Consider the following 12,537-nt stretch of genomic DNA (forward strand, 5'->3'; position numbering starts at 1 on the left):
AAACCTTTTCATCTGCTCTTGTCTCGCTGAAATACCAAAGTCAATTTCAAAGAGTTTTCTAAGATGTACGCATATTCATCCTATATGATACAAAGAAACGCTAGTAATCTACGTAATATCCACCTAATTTGCACTTTTCATTGTGAAATTTTCAAATTGGAACTACAGAAAAGAGAAGCTAAAAGGTTCACCATTTTTATGAGAAGGAACTAGCAAGCTATAAAAGTTAGTTTAAAAGAAAATGCATTTCCTCCGATGCAGTCAAAAGCAAAAGGATGACCTGTAAAATGCTCCTCCGGGCCAGTAAGGAAGTTAATTTGAACTTTTTTTATCACACAGAAATAAACAGCAAACTTTCACTCATTACATTTATATCTAGGAGCAATCTCTCCATTTTTTTTACCCCACAAAACCCTTATGAAGTAAATGAGGCTGAGGGATAGTAACCTGAAATATCTGAACCTGGATCTCCAGTTATCACAGATCTCTGGATAAATCAATCATATAGTTCAAGACTAATATGACTTTTTAAAAGCTGATGTGGAATATTTGATGAGTTATTAAATAACCCAGTCTTAGCCTCCTATTGATTGGCCACGATATGCCCAGTTTTTCATATCAGTAATGGTTTGACTCAGAAAAGGAGGGGAGAAATGCCCAGACTTCTAAAAAAATAAAAAGCATTAGGAAGTAAAACAAAACAGTTGATTCTGTTAGCATGTTTAAGTTGAGAAATTCTGAAAGGCTTTCAAGATGCTACTACATTTTCTTACATAACAAAATCCAATAACTCCAATTCTTGCTAGTGGTCAACAGGCCATAGCCTCAGAAGTACTAATTTTTAATGCATTATCAACAAATAAAGCATGTTTTAAATGCAAATACGAATACTAAAACCCACAAATAAACAGAAAGTAAAGCCATAACTTATATTTTATTCATATTAACCAAATATGAGCAGATATTATTAAACATGTCATAGATTGCAATGGCAGACTGAATATTAAAGGAGATAGAAAGATCCTTGCCAAGATCCATATTGTAAATTTTACTACAGGGGAAATAATGTTATTATGTTGGTCTCTGGAGCTATGGTTTCAAACCAAAATTAATCCTTTTCCCAGGCACAAATCACACAGTCGTCTTAATATCTGAAATTATCAAAGGTCTGACATCCTTTCATAAAGCCAGATTGAACAGAATGAATTATTCATTGTAACACTTTCTATAATATTCACGCCAAAGTCAAAACCTTAACAGATTATAATTTGCAGTTTGTGGGATCAGTTACTAGTTTTGAAATAAGTATAAACCCTATCATATGAGATAGGTAAGGAACCCTTTCTCAAAAAATTTATTATTTATTTCTAACAATAATCAGATTCTCCTTATCTTACTTGAATACCATTCAATAGGAAAGCTGCCCAGCCAAGAGCTTCCTGGCTTTCAATGATTTAATCTTATCCAATATTTTCTGTAAAGTTAAAGATGAAGATAAATCCGTTGGATAAGCATAAAAAATCCTTGGGAGACTTCTGTTAAAATTCCATTCAGGTACTCAATAGGTGTATTTTAAAGTATAATTGTGAACAGAACTCCATCAACTGAAACTTAATTTATAAACTGTAAGTATGTCCAGAAAACTCTCACATTTAAAAATCCATCAGTATAGTTTGACTGTTGTTGAGGGGGGGAGGGGCGGAAATGAATCTAAATCTGATAATAATTTATGACTTTTATTCCAGATCAATGATAGATAGAATATTTAATTAAAACCCCTACAAATAATTATGTTTATTTATTAGCAAAAAAAGATTTGTTAAAAATTATTTTAAATGTCTGTTTTTTCCTCTAAATGGACTACTTAAGCTATCTATTTCCATCATTAACCATCAAAGGTATACAATAATAAAAATACCTAAATATTTATCAACTATAAATTTGAACATATTTTAGGATTATTATTCCTCTGAATATTCCAAAATTTCCACATATATATACTGTAACTGTTCCATTCATTTCCAAGAGAAAGGGGAAGGGGAAGGGGAAAGGGAAGGGAAGGGGGAGGGGGGAGGGTATATCAGTGGTGGTTGCTCCCGGTTTGGACCAATTCTTAGAACTGGTAGCGCCGTCCACATGCCTAGGACACTTCTGTGAATGTGCAGAAAGCATCTCACGTGTGCAAACCAATGGCAAAATATTTTACAATCCACCACTGCAGGGGCGGATTCCTCTTACCTGCTGCTACCATTGCGCTGCATGGGGAGTCTTGCATGCGCATATGCTATGCATATGTGTCCCAGGCATGATTTTGCTTCCACACATGCACAGGAAGGAAAAAAATGCGGAAATCTTGAGAGGAGGCACGCACATGAGATTTCAGCGGGTTTTTTTGCTTCATCACTTGTGCAGAAGCAAAAAATCACTGAAATCACACACGCGTGAATGTCCCCTCATGAGATTTTGCTTCTGTGCATGCGCAGGAAGCAAAAAATACCAACAATTAAAGAAAAAAGATGGCGGCGCCCGAAGGATGGCACTGGAGAAGTTGCGTGCAAATTGCGCAATCTGGCGGCCACTACTGGTGCGCAGTCGCCTACTGCACCAGTAGCAACCAAATTCAGCACCACTGATATATATGTATTTATACACAAAGTACATTGTATATATAAAATAAATCTTGACGATGGGAAAAGCTAGATATAAAATTAATTCAAAATTGTTATAAAGAAGAAATACAGTAGTAAATATTTGATTAAAACTTTTAAAAAGAGAGACAAAATTACTCCTTTAGAAATCCCAAGTAAAATATACTTAGCCCATTGGCTTTTTACTCTCTTTCCCGATAGAGTTTTAAGATAAAAAATGAACAGGCCAAAAAAGAAAGGAAAATATCTACATCACAGTGTAACAATATGTAAACATATTGATCTGTGATAAAGTTTGGTAAAATAATGGCCATACATATATGCATGCATGGATAAATACATGCATGCATGCATACATACATACACTTTTAAAATATGGAGCCTTAGTCTTTTTTGTAAACATTTCTTTTTTTTCTCCATTGATGTATATTATTTATCCTTTGCTTTTGCTGTTGTTTACTAATAGTTTCTTTTGTTTAAAAAGATCCAAATTTGTACACTTTGGAGAAAAAAATGATAAAATTTAACTGTGGTTATATTGCCTAGTCAAGAGAGAGGTTTTGTCAAACTAAATACAACAAAACAAGTTCCACTGTAGCCAAATGCTTGGACCTCAAGATAATCTGTGAATTTCTAGAACACAGGCCATAATCGCAGCATTCTGATTATAAAAGACATGAAAACATGGTTATCTTGTTTAGCTATTAATTATTATCATGCCACCCAGTACAATGGAGTTGGGGTGGGGGTGATAAAAGGTAAGAATCCTTAGAACCTCTAGGACAGTGATGGTGAACCTTTTTTCCCTCGGGTGCTGAAAAAGCGAGTGAGTTACCACACCCAAAATTCATGCCTGGGGAGGGCAAAAACAGCTTCCACCACCACCCTGGAGGACCTCTGGAGGTCGGAAATACTTTGTTTCCCAACTTTGGTAGGCCCAGTAGGCTTGTGTTTCACCCTCCCCATGCTCTAAAGGCTTCCCTGGAGCCGGGGGAGATTAAAAACACCGTCCTGCATCCCCCAGATGCTCTCTGGAACAAAAAATGCCTTCCCAGAGCCTCTGTGTGAGCCAAAAATCAGCTAGCCATCACACACATGCATGTTGGAGCTGAGCTAGGGCAACAGCTCACACACCAGCAGATATGGTTCCGCATGCCACCTGTGGCATCCGTGCCATAGGTTCACCATCACTTCTCTAGGATAAATAATATTCAGATACAACAAAAAATGCAAATTCTCTTAAAAATACCAGAAGTGATTGCTCCCTATCTCTAATAACAAATGTAAAAGACACACTCTTCAAGATGTACAAAATGTCTTTTCTGAAAAGTTGAGTATTCAAGCAACAGTGCAGAGGAAAGACCAAATTTCAAGAAAAAGCATAATTTGATCCTACAGTCACTTATTTGTACAAATAAAAGAAAGGACAAAATCCTCTAAGAGTGCTGAATTCCACAGGCATGAATACTGAATTTCAGAAATGTTCAGGAGAGTACTCTCTTAGACAAATGTGTGAAAAGACCTAAAGGCATCCCCAAAACGTAGTGATAGAAGAGACAACATTTCTACTTGGTCAGATATTTATTTTAGGGCTTTCTGACACATAATGTGAGTATAATTTGCTGCACAGTTCACAGGGTCTGGTGTTATGGGAAATCTTGAGTTATCTGTTTTCTTCCTTAGGCAGGTAATAAAGCTTATCAAAGGCCCATTATATATGTTGACTTGTAGATTAGTAGGGATAGAAAGAGTTTCCCACCTCAACTCCATATGCCTGCTAGTTTGTCAGACAGGCATATGGAGTTGAAGTGGGAAACTCTTCCCATCCCTACTAATCTACAAGAAAATTATCTTGTGCAGCCTTTTCATTTGTAGTAACTACAGTGGTACCTCTAGATACGAGTTTAATTCGTTCCAGAACGGAGCTCGTATGTCGATCAACTCGTATCTGGAACAAATGGCTTTAGACTTTGTTTTTCCCCGCGGAGATAACCAGAAGCAAGGATTCTTGTGCCACCTAGTGGAAGCTCGTCTCATATCCCGAATTTGAGTTTGGCTCTGGAACAGAAATTTCCCTCCCGTCGTGGCTCGCAACTTGGAATACTCGCATGTGGAGCAGTTCATATCTAGAGGTACTACTGTATTGGTATATGTGGGCAACTGATTTGCAGAGGGTTAAGACACATATATTAAACTATCTCTAGGAAAAGCCAATCAATCAGATGGTAAATTAAAGTGTTAAAAACCTTAAAAATTTGCTCCTAAAAATTCAAATTCTTTCATAATCAATATGGGCTGAATTTTGTTTTGGTCTTAATATGAAAAAATGGTACAGTGAAAACTTCATGTAGAGTCAAATGCCATGGCTTCCTCAATGATTTGAGATAAATCCCAGTTGAAACATCACAGTAAACCAACTATGGAAATACTCCATGAATTATGCAGTCACACTTATAACTGGGAACCATATAAAAATAAGTACAATCCCTACAAACCATAATGCAAGTATATGCATCGAGAAAAATAATAAAGAAGTTGTTTTCGATCTTCTTAACAGCAGTTATAAGTACATTTATGTTATTCTTTCTCTCTAAGGTTACATCCTAATTCTTTTTTCCCCATGATACACCGCAAGAGCATTCAGTGTCACATGAAGGAGTCTCATTTAAGTGAGCAAAAATGCTTTCCATAAGCAGAAGCTTCTACTGGATCCAAAGCAAATATTTAGCATGTTAGCAGAAATAGTTATTAAGTAACTTTTCACAATAAATAAGCATCATCATCATCATCATCATCATCATTATTATTATTATTATTATTTATTGGATTTGTATGCCGCCCCTCTACGCAGACTCGGACATCACTGCTTATAGGAAGAAAATTTCCATTTATTCAGTAAACAGTCTTACATTATGATGTTCGTCCATCTTGTTCAAAGAGGACCTTGACATCTAATATGGAGGAGAGCAGTGTGGTCCTAAAGATGGCTGCTCAGTCACTCAGTTAAATGTCGAATTCAACTGTTGCTTTGATCAGCAAAAAGATGATCATTAGACCTATGTTCAGGACTGCAGTTACAGCTCCCAGTGTATCCATACCTGCTGGTTCGTCGCTTGCCCACCGCTACAGGACTATTCATGGAAATTGGGGGGAATGTCAAGACTTGCACATGAATTAATGCAAGTTTTTTTAAAATTAGAATTTTAAGGATTATTTTTCATGTATATTAATTGGATTGTTTACTACTGTCTCTTTTATATGTTGTGAGCCACCCCGAGTCCTCGGAGAGGGGCGGCATACAAATTTAATTAAACTTGAAACTTAAACTTGAATTGAATTAAAGTGAGGGAGAGCTGTGCATAGTCAGCCTCAGTCTCTCTTCCCAGATTCCATCTTTCTTTCTTTCCTTCCTTCCTTCCTTCCTTCCTTCCTTCCTTCTTTCTTTCTTTCCTTATTTATTTATGTATTTATTTATTTATTTTATTTTTTTATTTGATTTTTATGCCACCCTTCTCCTTAGACTCAGGGCGGCTTACAACATGTTAGCAATAGCATTTTTTTAACGGAGCTAATAGCAGGACAAGAGTTGAGACCAGTGGAGATGGGCTGGACACAGTGGTTGACCAGGATGTCTTTCGTGTCTTGCCTTGCTCTTAGTGTACCACATCGCTTGCAGAGACCACCTTCATGACCATTGTCCTATTCTAGTAGATTTCCACTCAGTTTGCTGGAATCTGTCTTCACATGCTTGGGATAGACAAATCCCTATCTCACCAAAGATCAATGACCCAATGGCTACTCTCAACTGGTTTGGCCAGCCTGTCAAAGCTATTGCCCAGGGTATGGCCGCCATGCATGTTACAGTTGCTAGGAGCCACAGGTGAGAACTGAGTGACAGGTGGGAACCAAAGATGAACAAGCTGCCCTAAAATGAGCTGCCGTAAAAGGACACAACATGCCCCTACATCAGAGGTGCTACCCCTCCCTGAATATCCTCACCTACAAAAAGATATTGACAAAATTGAACGGGTCCAAAGACGGGCTACAAGAATGGTGGAAAGTCTTAAGCATAAAACTAATCAGGAAAGACTTAATGAACTCAATCTGTATAGTCTGGAGGACAGAAGGGAAAGGGGGGACATGATCGAAACATTTAAATCTGTTAAAGGGTTAAATAAGGTTCAGGAGGGAAGTGTTTTTAATAGGAAAGTGAACAAAAGAACAAGGGGACACAATCTGAAGTTAGTTGGGGGAAAGATCAAAAGCAACATGAGAAAATATTATTTTACTGAAAGAGTAGTAGATCCTTGGAACAAATTTCCAGCAGACGTGGTAGATAAATCCACAGTAACTGAATTTAAACATGCCTGGGATAAACATATATCCATCCTAAAATAGTATAAGGGCAGACTAGATGGACCATGAGGTCTTTTTCTGCCGTCAGTCTTCTATGTTTTTATGTTTCTATTATACATTATAGGATGTATAATAATTCTGTTTTACACTGCAAACATGACTTCACAACAAATCTTGTCTCTCATAATGTTTAATCCCTTGTTCAGGCTTACAATTAGTCTAGATATTATTACTTACAAAGAGAGAGACAGAGAGAGAGAGATTGTTCTCCTCTGCAGTACAAATAAACCAGAGTCTTTATATAGGTATATGGTCCAGGGTTTTAAGGTCTTAAGGCTTTTTTCTCCAAACTTTGTGATTGGAAAAATACTTAGTCATTCTAGAGACTTTAATACAGCTGAACTGTTTACATATCAGTTCTCTCTAGCTTGTGACTGCTGATTGCTGTCTTTCTAGACCATCCTTTACAAAGTGCACTTTTACAAGAACACTGCATCCGTTTGTGACCAGCTCGGGACCTCTTTGATCCCATACAGTGGTCAAAATTTGACAACTGAATATACAGTACACATTTTTGGCCTTGATGTGATATATATTTGAAACTACAATAAACCTTCATTGAAGTATTTCAGCATTGTGGCGCTTGTGGAGATCCTTCCTCATTTCAACTTTTGTCTCCAAGGTTTCAAAAGTGAAATAGGTTGATAGTCTTATAGTTCCACCGCACAGCAGCTTTTTGATGCAGCCAAAACAAATGTACAGAATCTGCAGGTAGAAAGTGTGGACATGTGCAGGCAGTTTATTTTGCTTCCTTTTTGCAGAGTGGTAGAGAAGAAATTTCTCCTCTTGTTACCAAGATAGCAATGGGAAAGGCGATGGCCGATTATCTTCAAACTGTTTCTAAAGAGTTGGGAAGTAGAAAAGATAGCAATGTAGAACTGCCTTAATCAAGAAAACTTTGCACAAGCTATGTCTGAACTTCCATGAAAAATTTTAATGGTTGGAAAATGATTTGCATTGTGCAGGGGGGACGCATCAAAAAGAAAAGGAAAAAAAAAATCAAGCATGAGTAAGAGGAGTCAGGACCAGGCAACTCTTTTTCAAATGGCAAAGGTTTTTATAGAATAAGAGTTATACTTGGCTTCCAACTGGCATACTGGAAGCTGCATTCCAAAACATAGTAAAAGAGGTCAGAACAAAATTAAAAGAGATTTCCTATTATTTAAAGTTAACCAAATTAAACACAGTTAGCATGTTCCAATTACTACGAAGTATGTGTAAGAAAAATATTGTAATGGCATCTGGGAATAATCTTGTTGGGGTATGAGGGGGAGAGAAGAGTCACAGACTGGACAACTAATATGTAAAAGATGTTTCAACCCACAGAAGGAGTGAGGATATGGGAAGCATTTCAGAAAGGACTTTCCATAGTTTTCCAGAGAGTAAAGGAAAGGAGGGGGGAAATAGACTTTTAATTTAATTTAATTTAATTTAATTTAAGACAGTGACTATTCATACATGTGCTTCTTGTCCGGATTGCCTTGCCAGGCTAAAGATGTCCACCACAATTTTCCCAGACATGCACCCATATATAGGGCAGTTTTAAGGAAAAACCAAAGGTTACAGCTCTAGTGTCTGCTTCATATTCTAGTGTGGAGAAAGATGCATTGGTTTTAAGTAGAACTTTGCAGATGATCACATGTGGTTGAAAGCATCTTCCTTGCCCTTCAAATCTAAAATGTTGCACAGCACTAATAGACAGCTTCAGAGTGCAAAGAACTCAAAATATATTTTGTATGAATCTAATCACATGATTATATATTATTTATAAATTTGATTATGCAGTATGAAAGTAGCTTAATTTAATTTAGCAATAGTGAACAAAATGAAATGTGGTTCTAGGTAAACTCTATTTTAAGATAGCTCATTTGTCGATAATGAAAGTCATTCTTACTTTTTAGTAACCAAGATAGTATAATAGTGGAAACAGACATGAGGGTTTTTTTCTTAAGGCAATTTATTAAGATATATTGCTATCACTGCAATTCCTATTGAAATAATATAGGTTGCAATACATTAATTGCATTGATATAATTTGCAATACCTTAAAAACAATTACAGGTAGTTTTTAACTTACCACTATAATTGAATTGGTTGGTTAAATCATGCTGGTCATTAGTACCATCCCCTATTTTATGACCTTTTTGTGTGGACCTTAAGTGAATCACCATAGTCTTTAAGCAGATGTAATATACTTAATAAACTGTTTGCTATTGTTATTTAGACTCCTGTGAAATTACTTAGTGAATTTTTATCACAAGAACCATCTGTAAATATGTTGGTAACTATTACTAATTTGTGGGCCTAAAAGCATTGCATTTTTTTCCATTCTTTGTATAACCAAAATTAAGCCAAATGAATTATTGTGCTTTACCTTAAATTATAAGGGGGAAAAATACTTCATTAGTAACAGTCAATTTTATTTATATTGAATTTTACTATAAAGATCACATCACAGTATTTCAAAGCAAAGGCAGATCAACCAAAAAAAAAGTAATCAATGCAGTAATAAATTATATATGTTGTTATATATTATACAATGTACAGTATAAGACATGTTGAATGCCTGTTTGTTTCTCCAATTATATGTAAACTATGGCTTCATCAGAGGCTAGAATAATATATATTGTCCCCATAACTTTTCCACAATTGTGACCATATGCATAGATACTTAAAATAAATATGAAAATACATATGAATGGTGTTGTTCTAAATCAATTTAGCTAAATTTCATTATTTTTTTTTTGCTTATTTGATATACAGTATTTAACTTTTTTATCTAAATTCTTATTCCATTTTTCCATTTTGCACTGTGCTGCTTACTCCAAAAGATATACTGTACTATATTAAGCATAATAAGACTCAAAATATCAGTTTTTTAACAAATATATTAGGAGAAAGATAATATACAATGCAACTTTTTACAAGCTGAAATGATCTAACCAAAATATAGTATTTCCACTTTCCCTTGTGTTCTAATAATATATTACAATTAAAATATGCTTACATCATTCCCATTTTAAATATCAAGCGGAGACAATTTTTCAGACTACCTACTGTATGTACAATAGAATTTCAATCTTGCTTTGGAATTTATAAAATCAGTATTGTCAAACAAGATTGTACTTTCAGAGTATGATACAACGTCTCATTCTAATGTCATTTAACAAATAGAGATGTGCTGAGAGCTAAATAGATGTGCATATTTAGTTAGATATGAATCCTACATAGTTTGGCATAATTCTTATCTAAATAAAGGTAAAGATTTCTCCTATCCAGTCATGTCATGGGTGCGTCTATACACCGAATGTAACCCTGCCCACCGGCCCCTACACTTTGACCCCTTCCACCCAGCAATTTACCTCCTTACAGCAAACAGCAAAAGAACAGTTTCAGCACAAGCAGGTGATTGTCAGTTGGATCGGCCGCCCAAACACCAGCAGTTTCAGACTACAGGGAGGCAGAGGAAGAGGCAGGGTTTTTTCCCCTTATGCTAATCAGGCTGTACTGAAACTGAAAGTGAAATTGAAACAGGCTATTTACTGTTTGCTGCAAGGAGGCAAATTGCTGGGAGGCAGAAGTAGAGGCAGATTTTTTTCATGTTTTCCTCCCCCCAAAAGGTGGGTGAGTCTTACGCTTCGGAGCGTCTTATACTCCAAAAAATATGGTACTTCTGGGTCAAATAGCCAGCATGACTATATATCAAGATGCATGGAACACTGTTACCTTCCCACCAAAGTGGTTCCTATCTATTTACATTTGCATGTTTTTGAACTGCTAGTTTTGCAAGGGCTGAGGCAGAAACAAGAGTTTATTGCCTAGTATTTGGATCTCAAATTGCCAACCTTCCAGTTGACAAGGCCAATGTCTTAACTACTAGGCCACCACATCCCCCAATCCTTATATATTGATTGTTAATTATGAATAACTGTTATTTTCGGCCACTAACAAGATTCCCCAGCCTTATTCCAAAATTGTGCCCACCATCAGATGTAGGTAAATTGCTGAAAATGTGACTGAACAAAACATCTTTTGACTTTACTTTTTTTAAACTTCTGTCTGTATTTTATGTTACTGCAAATAATATTTTTTAATCTTTTCAATGTGGACTATGTTTGTGCGGTTTTGATTCTCATATCCTTAATTTTTATCAAGGGAAGTAAGGGAAATATATTTGGTTTCTTTTATTAATGAGAAACAAGATAAAGATGAACACGGATTTGAAGCAAGAAAGAGGATACATTTTCCTGAAATGGTCAAAAATTGGTGTGGGGGTAAGATGTTCATTCTCCTAACCACAGACAGAACATATATATTTTTATCTTCAGATGGTGTTTCTCTACCAGAGGCATTTATTGCTAGGAAAAATGTTTTCAGTTTCTGCTTTTAAATGGAGGGAAAACTGCCTCCTTATGGATAATAACTGAAGTGTTCTTTAACAAGATGAAAGAATTAAGTATCTATGCAAATCCAATTCCACTCTCAGTGGAATAAAATTTAACTTATCATACTTAAAATGTAAAAATAAAGACTCATCATGTAACTATAAAAAAAGCAGGAGGAATATTAAACACTTTGAAATAAAAGAACATAGCTATAGATATATTTATGCATAGATCTATATACATTTATAGACATGCACATTCCGACACCATAACCATAGGTGGTCAGAAATATAATGTTCTTCCAATAAAAAGTATAGATGTATTTTAAATCACCTTTTGCCTCTCCCTTATTCATCTTATATGCAGTAAACTCTTAATTTAAGACCCTCAGTTTACACATTTTCAGGTATAATATCTGATTAAGCTTCAAGACATATCTATTATGTGTGAAAGAAATCCAATGACTTACATATTATATATGTTGTTTATATTATCTATACAAGTTACATAATTTGTGTCTTATTTAGGTTATTTGAATAATTATGAACAATACAACTCAATTTAATCAATCAAATGTTTATTTTGGTCATTAGCGCAACATACCTATTTCAATAAAGTACTGTAAAATTAGAATCCTATTATAAAATTTGTAATATTAAAACTAGGACTACAGATTAAAGGGAATCTCTGAAAGACATAACAAAGATGTAAAAACAAATAAAGATATAGGTAAAAATGTAATAAGAATTTTTAGTAAGTTTATCGATGCTCAGTACGATGTATCTGTTTGTGAATTTTAACTGCTAATAAATACATTTTAATGGCTGCCAGGGCAAATTTAGCCACATTGTATATTCTATAGTAAAAAGTTCATCTGAGAGGAGAAAATCAAGAAAACGAATTTCATTATGGCCTATAACACATGTCAATAACAAAAACAAATAAAGTTTTTCATTGCATAAATTGGAATAATGTTAAAGAACAGGTTTGCTGCAGTAGTGGGCTCCTACCAGACACCTTACCTGTAGCAAAAGTTGAGCTGTGAGCACAGCTTTAAGTGTCTTGCATGTGCATCCTTGTGTCCCAGC

The 12,537-nt window shown here is 35.4% G+C and overlaps 1 protein-coding gene across 3 annotated transcripts in view; it reads right to left on the bottom strand.

Annotated features, from left to right (window-relative positions):
- The window catches only part of MACROD2 (mono-ADP ribosylhydrolase 2), a 1,339,842-nt gene that overhangs the window by 1,148,222 nt on the left and 179,083 nt on the right, over nt 1-12,537 (bottom strand). The window lies entirely within an intron of this gene.

The sequence above is a fragment of the Erythrolamprus reginae genome, chromosome 1 (assembly GCF_031021105.1).
Source record: "Erythrolamprus reginae isolate rEryReg1 chromosome 1, rEryReg1.hap1, whole genome shotgun sequence".
Classification (NCBI taxonomy): domain Eukaryota; kingdom Metazoa; phylum Chordata; class Lepidosauria; order Squamata; family Dipsadidae; genus Erythrolamprus; species Erythrolamprus reginae.